Source organism: Corticium candelabrum, chromosome 15, assembly GCF_963422355.1.
Source record: "Corticium candelabrum chromosome 15, ooCorCand1.1, whole genome shotgun sequence".
Classification (NCBI taxonomy): domain Eukaryota; kingdom Metazoa; phylum Porifera; class Homoscleromorpha; order Homosclerophorida; family Plakinidae; genus Corticium; species Corticium candelabrum.
In genome coordinates, this window is record NC_085099.1 from 5203257 (window position 1) to 5218924 (window position 15668).

General features: G+C 46.8%; 1 long non-coding RNA gene across 1 annotated transcript; it reads right to left on the reverse strand.

Moving 5' to 3' along the window:
* Positions 1–1304: 1304 nt before the first annotated feature.
* LOC134191409 (uncharacterized) lies at positions 1305–2797 on the reverse strand. Its single transcript, XR_009971785.1, has 2 exons — positions 1786–2797; positions 1305–1665 (listed from the first exon to the last, which is right to left on the reverse strand). It is a non-coding gene; the product is annotated as an uncharacterized LOC134191409 (long non-coding RNA).
* Between the last annotated feature and the right edge of the window lie 12871 nt (positions 2798–15668).

Genomic DNA, 15668 nt, shown 5'->3' on the forward strand with positions numbered 1-15668 from the left:
TGAAACCGATAGAAAAGGCTGCTGTATCTCGCTACCTTGATCTACTCTGGACTCTGACAAACAGTAGAAATATGGAGTTTTAATTTTATCACGCAGAATATTTAGACATTTTATTAAAATTAAAAAGCAGAAGAAAACAAAAACATAAAACCTCTGATTACTGAAGAATTGGGAAAGCACTGGTTACACCTTTAATTTTGTTATCTGAAAAGATTTTCTTCCCTCCTATTCCAAAAGCACAGAATGGCCTACAGTGTGACAATGTGTTAGATGCGATGCCGCCTCAGCTTTGCCCTGAGTCGATCGGCAATCATGTGTGGATCTCAAGTATGTAGATTGCAAAGAGGCTGTAAAGACTGCAATTCCAGTGAGCAATTTGTGACATTGATGGAAAGCAGATTGATTCGTGAACATCTTGTTTACTTTTCTCGTTTGTGCCTGCATAAATGTAGCACGGTGTGGTTCAACTGCTGCATGCATAGCACACTGTTGCTGAATAGAAATGCCTAACACTTGTGACAAAATGGCAAAATATTTTTACGCCAACTTACTGTCAACTAAACTTTTAATGTGAGAAAACATTGCTAGACCAATGCATATCAGGCAATGGTCTGGCAACTAGAGTGTTCCAGTAGCATAGTGTGCATGTTTTGTTTCAACTCGAGGAAGAACATTCAAATAATGTCAATGACACAATGATGACAAGACATTAGTTAATTAAACATGCCGGGATTGAGAGACTTGTACAATAGTAAGGGGCTGGTCAATATTAAGTGTCGGGGCGGTTGACAAATTTTGCTGTGGGGGCCATAAGTTTAATTGAAATTCATTTGCAGGGGTCAGTCACTATAGATTGTATGCAGAAACAGTATCTTTATTTCTAGGGGCTTTGCACACTTGCACTGCTGAATGCGGCAATTCTTGCATTACTCGTTTTGTCAGCGGGTTGAATGAAAATGACCAACTTTACAAATCATACCTAGGTCGCACTTGAACCCTGAAACAGACTACTTTTTATTGTACCTACCTGTGATTTTATATACTGCATGTAATATTCACATATATGGGGGTCGTCAATAGAGTTAACCGACAGACAGTGGGGAAGAAGTTTTTAGCAGGCATATTTGCAGGGGTCACATATCAAACTATGCAGACCTCTGGTAAATTTTGCCAGCCCCCTGACACTTAATAATGACCACCCTGACACTTAAAAGCAAGTTGATAATACAGTTTCCTGAACTGAGCATATACATGGACTGCATGGTGAGTACACGAACCGCAAGCTGATCAAAATCACTAGTAAGTAGCAAAGCAATTCTCTTTTATTCAATGTTCAGTTCACGGCAATTCAGTTAACTAAATAAGCTTAGCTAATCAGCAAAAAGTAAGAACTATTAAATCCATCAAAACAGACGCTTTAAAAGCACTTTTATGTAAATCGATTGACATACCCTCATCGATCAAACTACTATGATCACATTAATAAGTCAAAGACTGTGCTGTCTGAGTCTTTGTCTGTAATAGTCGCTTGAACTCCTTGGGAATCAAATGCAAGGTATCGAGAATCACCGGATAGCACTTGGAAACGATGCACTTTGGAATAGGAATCATAGCTCATAGTAAAATAAAAAATTCATCTGTAGGAATCGCGTCAGTTCCAGCATTCTGCAGTAAACGAATATTTGATGAGCACAGCTACTTTAAGCACAGTAAATTGGGGAAGTCCCCTCACTCTTAACCACGCTTAACTAATTGTTATGCATCTCGCAAAAATGAATGCCTCACCTCTACTGTAAATTTCATTTCTTCACCACTGCCCTTCAGAGCCACAAAGTAGTTTTAGTGCGGACCAAAGGGCGTGGCAGCGTATACAAACGACATGACCAGACTTGCTGACATTCTCTTTGATGAAGACAATCTCGAATTGTGATGGCAGGTAACTGGGCTCAACATCAGAGTATTTGATGTCGCCATATTAGTCGAAAGTCATTTTCTTCTGCTCAGAGTTGTGAACTAATACACCTTGACATGTGAACGGCCTGGACACCCAGAACACTTCCGCCAAGTAAACCATAGCGCAACAAACAAATCCCTCCCGCATTTGTAGCCACATTCCCTCCTATCTGACAGCTTCCTTTCGCTCTGAGATCCAGAGGCATCACGTGACCTCTCCCTTCCAATAACGCATCCAAGTTCTGAAGAATGCATCCGGCTTGACATGTCAGAACTCCCGATGCACCGTTAAAATGAATTACTCTATTCATAGGAGACGTCGACTAGCCCCGTGTACCCTCCTGGGGCACCACGAACAGATTGCGGTCGTTACAGTACTTCAACACAAGCGACACTTGTTCCATCGTCGTGGGTCTTAACACTGCCGACGCGTGTCCGCGGTAGAGGTTGAGCTAGTCGACATTGTATGATTGCGTCTCGTCCTTCACTGTTAGAACGTTGTGCTCGCTACGATGTCGGAGAATACGTCGACGTCGCTGGGTTGAAGAACAGAAATGTTCTCTCTTGAGATTTCAGTCACTCTGCTAGCAAATCGCCGCGACAACCATCGCAAACGGCATTTGAGCAGCGCGTGCATAGCCTCGCGTTCCTGCACACCACGAGTGACCGCAGTCGTTCGCAGCGCAGCGGCGTACTACAATAGAGTGAGTAACTACTGCATCTTACGTACACTACTAATCTAATCTTAATCAGCAATCTTTTTCTGTCTTGGTTTACGGTTTGTGTCTGCTGTCAATAGATACCATTGAAAATAGGGTTGACACGGCAAGGGAGGATTGATACCGCTAAGAGATACTAATCTAGATCTACAGATTATGAAGTCGTGATCGACACCAGTGCTGCTGTGTAGATATCAGTGTCACGTTTTCAGAACTTGTTTCGCATTATGAAAGTACCAAAAAGATAAATAAGAACGTCACTGTCTAGATAGAGCTTTGGAATTCGATACTTTGCGGTACTGTTATGCCAGTGTCTTCACGCACTGAATAACCTAGGACACAGCACAGAGTTACTGTGGATAAGCACGTCAGATTTGCTTCTGCAAGTGCAGGCAGCAGTGCTGAATCACGAAGAGGTTAGCTACAGCTGCTGCAGTTTCGTAAAACAAGACTAGAACGAGGAACCGCGCGTCGTAGGAAAGTATGGATGGTGATTAGAGGCATTTTGATCTCAATGTAATGTCTAGGAAAGAACTTTCTGATAATGATTTGTGGCTTCTTTTAACTTTTAGAATGCATTTCTTCGTGCCTAATTGCATGTGTGTAGGTTTGACACGACGATTAACAGTTGGCTCGTTTGTTTGGGACTATCCAGAGAATTAGGATCAAGCTGGATAGAGTGTTTACAAGAAAAAGATTTTGGTTAGCAACGTTTTCAAGTTTACTGGTTGAACTGACAGCAAGAAGCATGCAGTCATGTATCTCAACAGTTCACACATCCTAGCACCCCCACTCTCAGACATGCTGATGGCACAATCACAGCCATTGCGCCACTACTAGGACTTGCAGTCACATGCTCAGGTTGGCTCCATAATTATGCTCATGTCTGTACATGTACACAGTTTTGCCTGTAGAACTAGAGCGCGCTTCCCCTAGGCCTCGCGTTTTCTCAACGCTCTGCAGCTCACGTGACATGCACATTCAACGGATATGAAAAGGAAGTCGCAGAAGTCAGTTCTCGATACCTTCAGGTGAGAATACTGTGTCAGTGTACTCTACTCTTGCTGTCAGTAGGCTATCAAAGAACGAACAAGTTACCCTGGGCCCCTACGTAGAATCCGTGTCACTGTGGCATTATACCTTCAGTGAAGGCTGATGATGACAAGGGTAAACAAATTCTAACAGTCGAATGCATGTGTAGGTCTTGCAATTCATGGGTAATTACATTCTTGGTATCAGTAAGGTTTCTGGAGCTCGGTGTACACCAATTCAAAGAGAAGTCAAGGTTCTGCTTTCATGCTAGACGATTATATTAACCTATCCGACAGAGAATCCGCCGCCCATGGTCATGCAGACGTCACGGAATCGTCAGAGTAAGGCGCAATCTGGTAAAGTTTGTGTGCAACTAGTACACTACCTAGTGCATGATCTTGCCAATGACATTATGTAAGCCTTTTGAAAATCTGGCGAAAGTTGGGACACCCCAAATACTTTTTTGATCTCCCTGGACTTGATCTCCAGATTACGATTTCTAAAACTTTAGAGGCGGATTAATTTTATAGCGTTGATATTAATGCACAACTTATTGATATTAATTATTTATCTTGGCTGTTTTCTGCACGTGATGGGGGGGAGAGTGAGAGGAGAGAAGAAAGCAGTCTGGGGACAGCTCTGTTGTAATTGACTTCGGAAGAAGGCAGTGTTCGTCTTAATCTTAACATAATCCCCACGTTCATTAGAAACAGTGACAATCATATAACCACGCTAGGCCAATACAATTAACTAATACATTTCATGTGGATGACTCAAAGTGATCGAGGGCTTTCCTGTGCATGGCAGGCATGCCAAATTATTGCATGATAGAGATTTAATGAAAATCAGTTCAAGCAAGACAAATTAATTAAGTCAAATCTGAATGATAGAATGTCTGTTGCTACTACTATGGAAGCTACTTCAGTAGGTTTTGCACAGATGTAATTTAATAATAATAATAACAATGAACCTTGTCTCTGTGTAGTGCAAGCTAGTGCAATGATTACGTGATACGAAAACTAACGTTTGAATGTTTCAATTTCAGTTTAGTTTGTCAGCAGTTGTCAGGCATCTTAGGGGTAAGACAAAAACTACATGGAATAGATTGTTTGTTTTATAGTGAAAGATCAACGTGATACTATAAGGATCATGTAGTCTTTTAGCACCCTACTGCTTCTAATACCTGCGTGCACTGTGCCCAAAGCTCCCAAGACCACCGGAACCACCAGTGTTCGACAATGCCACATGCGGCTTATCTCCACTCGCAAGTCGCTGTACTTCGCCAACTTCTCAGCATGTTTCTTGCCAATGTTGCCATCAGCAGGACAGCTGATATCAATAAGAAGACAAGTGTTTGTCTTCCTATTTCTGAGACAGATGTCTGGACGATTGGCTTTGATCTTCCTGGCAGTGGGGATGGTGGTATCCCACATCATAGTAATGTCATCCGTCTCCACAAGCCTATCAGTACCATCTGCTCTCCACTGTAACCCCAAAATGGCGACAAACATCCCAGTGAATGATGGATGCCACCTGACTGTGAAACAAAATATATTATTATTATTATTATTATTATACATTTACAATTGTGCTTTTGACGAGATATAGCCAGCAATATTATTCTGTTTATAATTCAATCCCAAATCAATAATATCAAAAACATCTTTTGCCTTAGCTTCACTTAGCTCTGGCAACAAGTCTATGAATGATATCAGTCACTCTGCAATGTACCCAAGTGTGCTATAATGCGGTCAACTGCTTCCTTGCTAAGGGATGACTTATATCAACAGGACATGTATAGTAAGACTGTTGGTTCAACGCCACTAAAAGCATTTCTTCTCTCAATTTATATTCATTAAGTGCTTTCCTAAGCAGCATTTGCTGCATCAGTGTGACAGACTGAACGGGACTTTCAGTTACTCCCTCGTTCTCTTGATCTAGACTTGTGCCCAGTCCTCCTTCGCGCTAGGTTGCTTACACCACGTGCGCTAGCTGTCATGTGTGTATAGGTCCATAGGTCCATGTGAGGGACCATGCTTCGTCACGTGACAAACATGTTTTGTAACGTGACCGAAATGGCGTGACATGATTGGTAGATACTACTTCTATTTAGCATGATAGTTTCGGGAGGAGGGCTTTTGTAATGCCTGATTACACAATTAGAAAGACTAAGTACGCAACAATTATAGAGCCACTAAGCCATTACGTGCCGATAACTTGTTGATTGCGTCGTTGTCCGTGAGAGTGCGACCAGAGAAGGACTCTCGAGAAGAGCGGTCTCAATGGTAAGTGCAAGTTCATTCGCGCGCGCCTAGACCTTCTAGATACCTGTCGAGCCACACGAGTACGTGAAGGTAAAGCCTCTCTTTTTCAAAAGGCTGCGACGGGTCCTGATCCCTGTATCTGCCAGAGCACCGCGTTCAGGCGTCCCTGTTAGTTACGTCTAGCAGATTTTGTTGGACCAATTTTAAGCTAATATCAGTCACGTCGAGGTGGCTCGTAAGCTTTCCCGGAAGCTCGCCACAGGATGGACCATGCCACCAGAACATACGTTTACGTTGGCATTGCCTTCGCATCAGTCTCTGTTGGAGTTATAGCACATTCTACTGACGTTTCAGACTTGCGGAATCACCCCTCGCCTTATGCAAGTAAGATACGCACTGCGTACAAGAGGTGTGCACGTGCAGAGTGCCTGCTTGACCTGTAGATGTCACAAGGAGAAATCGACAAGATTCAAATCAAGCAAGTGGGACTTGTCCAACTCCAGCGAAGCAACATGTCTCAAGAGATTATGCGGAGACGCCAATCAATTGGCAATTAGTAGAAACGACTCTGTCGTCCGAGATAGATCGAACGTTTGCGGGAGTCCGACTGCTGTTCTCTTGGTCGAGGGTCTGTTTCGTGGCAAGATTTACGCCGTTTCTCCGTGAAAGACATCGAAGACACGATGCGTCGTCAAAGCCCTCATTTGTTTGGCATCTTGCAAGCGCGGGTCAAAGGGAAAGCCAACGAGGATGCTGACAGCACACACCTGCAGGCTCTCATCACCGGCACTGTGGCACTGAAGTTCTGAGATCGCCAAAGCAGTGGGATTGCACTCCTAACAGCCTACATGCTTGTTTGCTCGCGGTACAGGAAACAAGCAATTACAGACCTCAACCATCTTGGTGTCTCACAATCATATCAACAGGTTTAGCGACGTCTAACTAAAGAACTTGGCGAATGATTACCAGGATGTACAGCAGCTCACGAAAGAGACACATCTGGGTGTATGACAATCTGAATTTGTATTTAGATTTAGATCTGCTTTAGATTTGTGAAGGTAGTCAAATGTACGAAATATGTCCGTCATGGGCTGCGTTATCCTACTCTAGACTCTGCTAGCCGGCGCAGTTTTACGAAGAGGATCGTGCATGTGCATGATGGCGTTGATTTGTGAGGCCAGGCGACTGACCGGTTGTAGGCAAGTTGTTAGGCTCTTGCTAATCTACCACCTTCTGTGTCGTTTAGCAGAGCCTTAGCAACCTATTAGAAATCTTAGCTGAGACCAGCGGTCTGAGCTAAATAACTTAATTAGACTCAAAGCATGTCACATGACGAAGTATGGCCCCAGTCCTCCTCCGTGCTTAGGCCAACCACACTTGTGAAACCACGTGGACCTATACACACGTGACAGCTAGCGCACGTGGTGTAAGCAACCTAGCGCTGAGGAGGACTGGGCACGAGTCTACTCTTGATCAACACCAAAACACCCTAACATACCTGAACAGCTATTCTCATCATCGCGTCTTTGCACAGATATCACAACAGTTATTATGTTCATTGAGAGCATACTGAAGCAGAAGCTGCTTCAAAAGCAGACAACAAGAGATGTCGCCGACAAATGTTTGAATTCTTCAGATACTGCTACGTACTGGAATCAACGTGAGCCAGTTGTTGTCTATATGGCAATACAAAAGAGCCAGACTCTGAGTCCCATCTCGACCAAATTGCCCTATCTCTTGCATATAGGCTTCCACAGTTGGAAGGACCATTGTGGAGAACTGCGTGTGTACAGTTCTTTGACATCGATACCCATTGCCAAGGCATTGAATAACAAACACTACTCGGCACTTTCCGTTGGTGTCTGAAAGTGATTCCAATATGAGCTCTTTGTTGGCCTCAGGTGTGATGGAATGAAACAGCTCTACCAGACGGTTGTTCATTCTGTTTACACCTTTAGGAAAGAATGTCTTTCCTCCTAAAGAATGCTGAAAGTGGGTGTATAAATTTGCACGAGCATTTTGAGTTTCTAGTACACAAGAACTCTAGGACAATTCATTTCCAAAGTATACAATCTTTTGAGAACCCAACAGAAAGTCGTTTCTAGATCTGGATGCACTTTCTTGATGCACATTAAGATGTTGGGCCTATTTGGACTCTTGACGATTTGCACTGCATTGCGTAGACCCAAAGTTTGATTTAGGATAGTTGTTGTAGCAGTGGAAGCTGTTGTCGTCAAGGTCAGACACGAAACGTCCAACAACGGTCTCCACTTACCTACGAGGCCACACCAAGCACGGAAAGGGTCGTCGTCATGACCATCAGTGCAGTCAAAGCTCACGCTACCCCTGCAGATCCACAAAACGAGTAAACTCTCTATGGCCCGCAAGACTATAAAATATAGTCTAAATCTTCAAACTCACCACTGCACGACAGTATGCGCTTCATCGACGACAACTGCCACAGATTGGATCTCTGTAGTGCCGTTCGCCACTCTGAAGAACCAACAAGAAGTTCAGGGCTTTCATAAGTTAATGGGACTTTCCCTGCCTTGATTTCTGCATCTTAGACGTGAACTGGCCGACAATGGTAGCTTCTGTGCCATTGCGAGTCAAAAAAAAAGCGACCAGATCTTTCATTACCGGCTTCAACGGCAACACAACAAGCACCAGATTGTTTCTGGAATATCGCTGGAAGCCGTTTGCAGTCAGTAGACTACATACAAATGTGAGAACACGAAAAATTAGTGAGTTGCCGAATCCGGTAGAAAAGCAAGCAAAGACATCGCGACCCCATACTAAATAGCGTAGAACAAGCAGTTGAAGGTGTTTCAAGACTTTAGCACCAAATGTAGGTAAAGTTGTTGAAACAGCCGCTGCATTGGCTTCATCATCAGGTAATGTCTGCAGCTGAAAAGCACTCGATGGGGCATCCCTATACATGTCAACATGGAAACAATAGCGTTGCGTTGTTTATTGTTAGTACTAGTGTTATCTGCACTCCAGTTAGTCTCGTGTAGCCAGACCTTTCCTGCCTACATCCTTCCGGGGTCACATATTTATCCGGCCTGCCGGAAGGATGTTGGTAGAAGGGTCTGGCTACGGCCGGAAAGATCTGGCTTCGCGAGACTACACTCCACTTTGCTATTACAATCATTACAACCGTTTAGAGGTAACGCTGATTGGCCGTTTTTAGCGGTAGTTTTGATTGGAACAGATGCTTCTGGACTTGAGCAATTACGCCTCTTCCGAAGTCAATTGCAAGAGCACTGCCCAAACTGCTTTCTTCTCTCCTCCCACTCTCTCTTCCCAGCACGTGCAGAAACCAGTCCGGAGTACCAAGGCTAAATTGCCGTAGCCAGCTCTTCTTTCTTTCCACTCTCCCCTCCCATCACGTGCAGACAGCAGTCTGGAGTACCGAGGCTAAAAGTAACGCTTTATACCAATTATTATCCGGGCTTGCAAATCATGTCTAACTATCCCGTATAGAAAACGATGTTCTGTGGGAGTTCGTCACGGCCTAATGAAAGAAGCCTTACTACTGTCTATGACATGTCTTCTGCTGTTGTGTTCGAACAACGTTTGCACAGGTAAACTGCTGTAACGACTATGTATCATATTGTACTAGCCCGCCCTTTGGGCGGTAGGAATTGCGCTAACACCTATTTAGTAGCTAACTCTAAGCGAAGAAACGTAAAAATTAACTTTCGCCAGTCGTCCAATATTTGGCACAGAGTAGCCGCATCTCACAATCTCACTGTAGGGCAGGTTCACGTGTTACTCTAGAGAGAAATCTACACACACACACACACACACACACACACACACACACACACACACACACACACACACACACACACACACACACACACACACACACACACACACACACACACACACACACAACACAACACACACGTCTGACTGCAGCGGGCGCATCTTGCACTTCCGTAAAACAACAGGATGGCGTGACTGGCTAGTCACGCCACATCACCCCGCCATATGGGCGGTAGCAATTTATCTTTCCGCGTTTACAATTATTAATACACGCGTCCTATTACTCTATGCATCTTACACACTCCAGACTGCGCAGTTTGGACTTTACGCATTTCCCATCTCACACTCTTCCCACCTAGAACGTCGTGATCTATTCGTGGAGAATGACGCCACTTCCGCAATGAGACGCAACTTCCGTGTCACACGGACGGATAGTAGCGTCGACACTTAGGCCTTCCTTCTCTTTCGATGGTTCTTCCACGCGAGGATAGCAACGGGGCGGTATCACGTGATGTTGTCTCCGTAAAGCGAAGGGAGGCCTAGTAACTCTATATGTCATTAGGAAAACCCACCCTTTGTCGGTTTGTTTCGTATTGCTAAAGACTTGCAAAAAGAGATCAGATGTGTTTTCGTTTACAGCAGGGTATGTCGTCATACCAAAGGTAGGTGTTAGCTAATAGAACGGAAAGACGCGAAATGCAGTCAGTATGCATGCTTGCCTTTGCGATGCTGCCTACTTAGGTGTTGGAAAGGACAGACGAGAAATGAAGTCAGTAACGATGCATGCTTGCCTTTGCGATGCTGCTTACTGATTAGCTAGCGTAGAAAAACGAGCGCAAAAACTGTACGGCCATGTCGCGCAAAAGGACAACACACTGACTCTGCATGTCCTCTCTTGTCGTTGACTAGAAGACGACGCAATAGCGATGAGGCTACTGTACATGTACGCTTTTGACTTAATTAAACTAACATCGCGCTCCCGGAATCGATCGAAAGCCATTGCGACTACCCGTGAAATCTCTACGTGGCTGATGTCGGCCTGAAGCTACTCCAGAAGCAATCGCTGCACGCGACTAAATGTGATACCTTCACTCGCTGCGATGTAGGGAGAATACTGGAACTGTTTGCAACCTACAAACGCGCCCAAACGATATTTTTCGGTCGTTGAATTCTCGTTATTCCTAACAAACTTTTTACCTGGATTTTCTCTCTTGTTGCCTTTCCGTTCCGTGACGGCTCGCCTGCCCATGAAAGCGTGGCCATGTAGAGTGGGTGGAGTCTGGCTCGGATTCCCAAGCGGCGCGAGAGGTCGGTGCTCGGCCATGGTATGGGCCACCGAGACCGGACCCCGACCCACTTGTCCCTTAACTGCATTATCGTTGACCCATATAACACAACACAGAGAGGTGACCACAAGTAAGGTGATCACCACTCCTCCCAAGCCGACACGTACCTCCATGCGCGAGCTCTTTGCGGGACCCCGTGTGGACACTGGAGGCCGACATAACATACGACACTGGCGTGAACGACATGTTACACTAGACTCACGCAAACCACTTTCATTGCTTAGGTGCGACGAGACATTTCGAAAAGCCAGTCAAAGTATTTTATCTAACCATAAAGGAGAACTCTTACCAAAATCGACTATCTCTCAGATGAAAGCTGTCACTTCATGATACAACCCTTTGCAACTGTTCACTGCAGAAGTTTACCGTAACGAAGAAGTAAAGCATTAAAATTACCTGCGTGGGCGTGTTTAGTACCCGTATCTGGCATAAGCGTAACTCTGATTGTGGGCTAGCAAGGAAGACCGATATCTGTGCACATGTCAAGGTAAGGATTGTGAGACATATGGTGTCAAGTTGTGATTTATTGACTAAAGCAAACTGAGACTCCAAAGTTATCACGTAAGTATCGACTGTGTCAATACAACCGTGGAGCCTCAGAAGGAGACCCTTCTTAGATTAGTTTATAGATCATGTCTTGCTGCATTTTGGGTGCGTTAGGAGTACTTGGTATGGTTAAATCTAAAGTATTTACTTCCAGAGAGTAAGACTTTGGGCCACTTACAGGGAATCGTCTGAACAATTCGTTGCCCATTCTCTGCTTCTGTGGCTGCCTTGACCGTACGTTTTCTGCAGGAAGATACCAGGTCTTGTATCTTTCTTTCAACAAGTTTTAGTATTTGGTGAGAGTTCTCCTTTAAATATCGTTTGTACGCATCGCTACGCCATCTTCCCAGCGTCTGGATGGTGAAGTCCTCTAACCTCCGGCTTGCTGCCGCCGTCGCTGCCCCTATTCTGAAGCTGTGCCCTGAGTAGCGTGCGGAGTCATGGCCGCTGGCAGCCAGCGCTCCTCTTACCTCGCTTACCAATCGGCCTCTTGACAATGTCGCGCCGTCGCGAAATAGAAATAGCGGTCCCGGTGCTGATCCTCTAATCGCCAAATATGCCAACACGGCGGTAACGGGCAGAGGTCCGAGTCAGTTTTGCCAAGATGGATGTCGACGCCCCGCCGAAACGGGTTTGTCTTTGATTGCTTCATCCGAAGACGTAGGATCGACGGAGCAGCACTTGAGTCTATGGCGACCTCCTCGACGGACAGGTGAATCGAGGGATCATAAGCTGCTCGAGACGATACTGTGAACTCGCCAGCCCGAAGAAACGCAAAGAATCCCAGGCAGCAAGCACCCCATAGCATCACCACGTCAAAATGTGAACCCCTTGGAGACCAGTGGTGACGTAAGATTCTGAGCACCTCCGGCGTAATGGGCGAGCGTCCAGGACGAACCGCCGCCCTCTTTAGCCTTTTGATTTCCCGTAGTACGAGCTCCAATTGCGGGAGGGGGTAGAGAACTGGTTACTATAGCTATGGCAAATCTGAAAGTGCCGTGCCGCCGACAGGTAACACTTGATGGTGGCATGAGAGAGTTGAGCATCGTCTAAGGACGCAACGAACAAGCACAGTAGTCGTTTTGACGTTGGAAAGGCAACACGTGAGCGCCGACGCAGAACCTCTGATACCGTACATAACCCGAACGATACGAACGGACCGTTGACGTAGCTATACCTGCTCAAAGCAAGCGCGCAACTGATGTTCCAATCGTCCGATGTCCAGTCCACTTCCAGATCGCACACCAGGTCGATGATGGTTGATGAGACGGGATGGGCAATCTGAACCAACTGCGACGAAATCAGAGCACTTGAGTTAGCCTGGTTGCGAGATATAGCGTCCGCGAGCGTGTTACACCGGCCTGGCAGGTGTGCTGACGTAAAAGTAAAACCATAGTGCGCAGCCACAAAGTGAAGCATGCGAAGCAGTTGCATCACACGCGGATCCCGGCACGTACCTCGCTGCAGCGCTGCGACAACCGTGGAGTTGTCCGACTGAAACTAGACATGGTGGTTTCGAAGGTCCCGACCGAAGACCAAGGCGGCGAAAACAATCGGTGCCAATTCTTTCAGAGCAATGGAAACATCGGCCCACGACGAGGGCCATTGAACCTGAAGCCACAATTTACCCCACACTGCACCGCAACCCCAACCTCCGGACGCATCCGACTGCACTGTAACGGACGGGAGCAGGCGACCGACTAGTCGATAAATCTGACCCACCACCAGATATTCGAGCGAGCCTCCTTGTTCAGCCGAACGTGGAAGGGCAACTCCTTCGGAATCGCCGAACAAACATCCGACCAGGCTTAACGACGGTGGCGGCATGGTGCAATAGACCGACCAGCGACAACAGCTCGCGCTTCGTACAGGCTCGCTTGTGCGACCATTCCCTCAGCAGCTCACAGAGGCGCCGCAGCTTATTCTCGGGTAAAAGCAAGCAACTTTCGTTTGTGTCAATCTCAATACCAAGGAATGTCATGCAACAGGCCGGGCCTTCGCTCTTGTGCTCCGCTACCGGAACGCCCAAACTTCTGCTCGTTGCCAATACGTGACTCGGGTTGTTGGCACATTCCTCGGACCCTGGGTCGCCGAAGAAGAGAAAATCCTATACTATAATACGCTAACGCTTGGGAGCGCCCACTTCCGTCTGTCCACTTGTCCACATGTCTGTCTGTAACGCGCCGATCGACACGACGCCGGTCTCGGATCGTCGCGAAACGCTGTAGGCCGGTCAAGATCGCGAGTTCGAGACGAACGGTCGCGTCGGATTTTGCCTCGACTGCCTCCGACGGCCCGAGACGAGACTTTGGCGGCCTCAAATGAGATGCGTAGCAGTTTGTTTATTCAATTGACCGAGTATGCGGATGGACGCACACCCGCTATCGTACGCCGTTCTACTTCTCTCATCTACAGTGTGAGGATGCGCCGGGTGTAGTCGGAGTGAGCCGGCCGGCTCAACGGACCGCTTGTGCGTTCATGCGTGCGTCCGTGTGTTACTGAATGTGTCTTCGCGGAAGTGACGTCATTCTCCACGAATAGATCATGACGTTTTAGGTGGGAAGAGTCTGAGATGGGGATGCTGGAAAATGCGTAGTCTGAGACGAATGGTCGCGTCGGATTGCTTTGGAGGCTGAAATTAACCTAAAATTTAGATTGCTACGCGAATGTGTCTTCGCGGAAGTGCCGAGTATGCGGATGTGACGTGAATTGAGATACGCGGGAGATTGAGATGCGCGAGAGTTTGTTTATTCAATTGACCGAGTATGAGGATGTGACGTAAACTGGCCTGCGCTTCATCTGCGTTGATCGTCTGGATGTGCCATCATCTGCATCGTCTGGATGCGCTGGCTGCAGTCGGAGTAAGCCGGCTGCGGCTCACGGTCTGTGGCGGTAGCGTCGGCTACGACGTCTGCAGAGGCATGTAATGTGGGAAGAGAAAATACAAGATGTGCCGGCTGCAGTTTAAGATACGTAGAGTCTAAGCTACAGTATGTGTGTCTATAATTCCCAGAGTGCAAGATGTGCCGGCTCACCGGGCCACTTTTGCGTGCGTGCTTGTGTCACGGAAGGTGCGTCTTCTTTGCAGAAGTGGCGTAGTACGATAGATTGCCACCGCCCAGATTGCCACCGCCTATAGGGCGGGTAGTACTAGTCGTCTAAATAATGGAGAGCTGAAGACACGTCCGTACCGTACATAGCCCACAATAAGGCATCCGCCACACGGCGAGAACATCTTAGGAGCAGAGCGCAACCGGAATGGAAGAGCGGTATCCAAACAAACTCGCCCATTCCACCTCATTCCCAACAAATGCCTGTCGTTGCCATGTACAGGTATCACCCTATAGGCATTCTGTAGATCCAGTTTTGCCAACATGGTACCCGTTCCTGTCTGAAGAACGCGCCGTGCGGCATCGTCAATGCGGGCATATGACAATGAGCTCAGCTGATTATCGATGCCATCGTTTACACTCACCCCATCAGGAGACGACAGGTCCTCTATCAAACGCCACTTTCCAGGCTGATGAGATTTCGGGATGACGCCAAAAGGGCTAATCTGAACCCCACGCCCAGACCCCTTAACTGGTACAACTCTACCAAGCAATTCCTCTTCGCGTAAGCACTCGTCTACCACCGACGCATTCTGTCTTGCGGACAACATGTTCCGTCTAGCCCTACCGCATCCAAAGCGACTATAGTCAAAGCCAATCCGAAAACCTTGTTCAAGTCCTCGTAGGATGTAGCTGACGTACTCTGATTTGAGTCCGACGACAGACAGTGTCTCCATGCTTCCAGCCGAAGGGGGAACGCACTTCTACTCGACACTGCGCTTGTCTCGACGTCCCCCTCAGGTTTTGTGTAGGACGGCACTGGTCTAGAGCTAACAAGTCTATCACATACCAATATCGCCCACCAACCACGTTACAATCGAGCCAGCGCCTCGTGTTCCCGGAGACTCCTGTGTACACCAATTACACGTACCTAACTAGTACCAGCCTTGCCCCGGCCTGGACCAGCCGTTCCGCCACAGAATG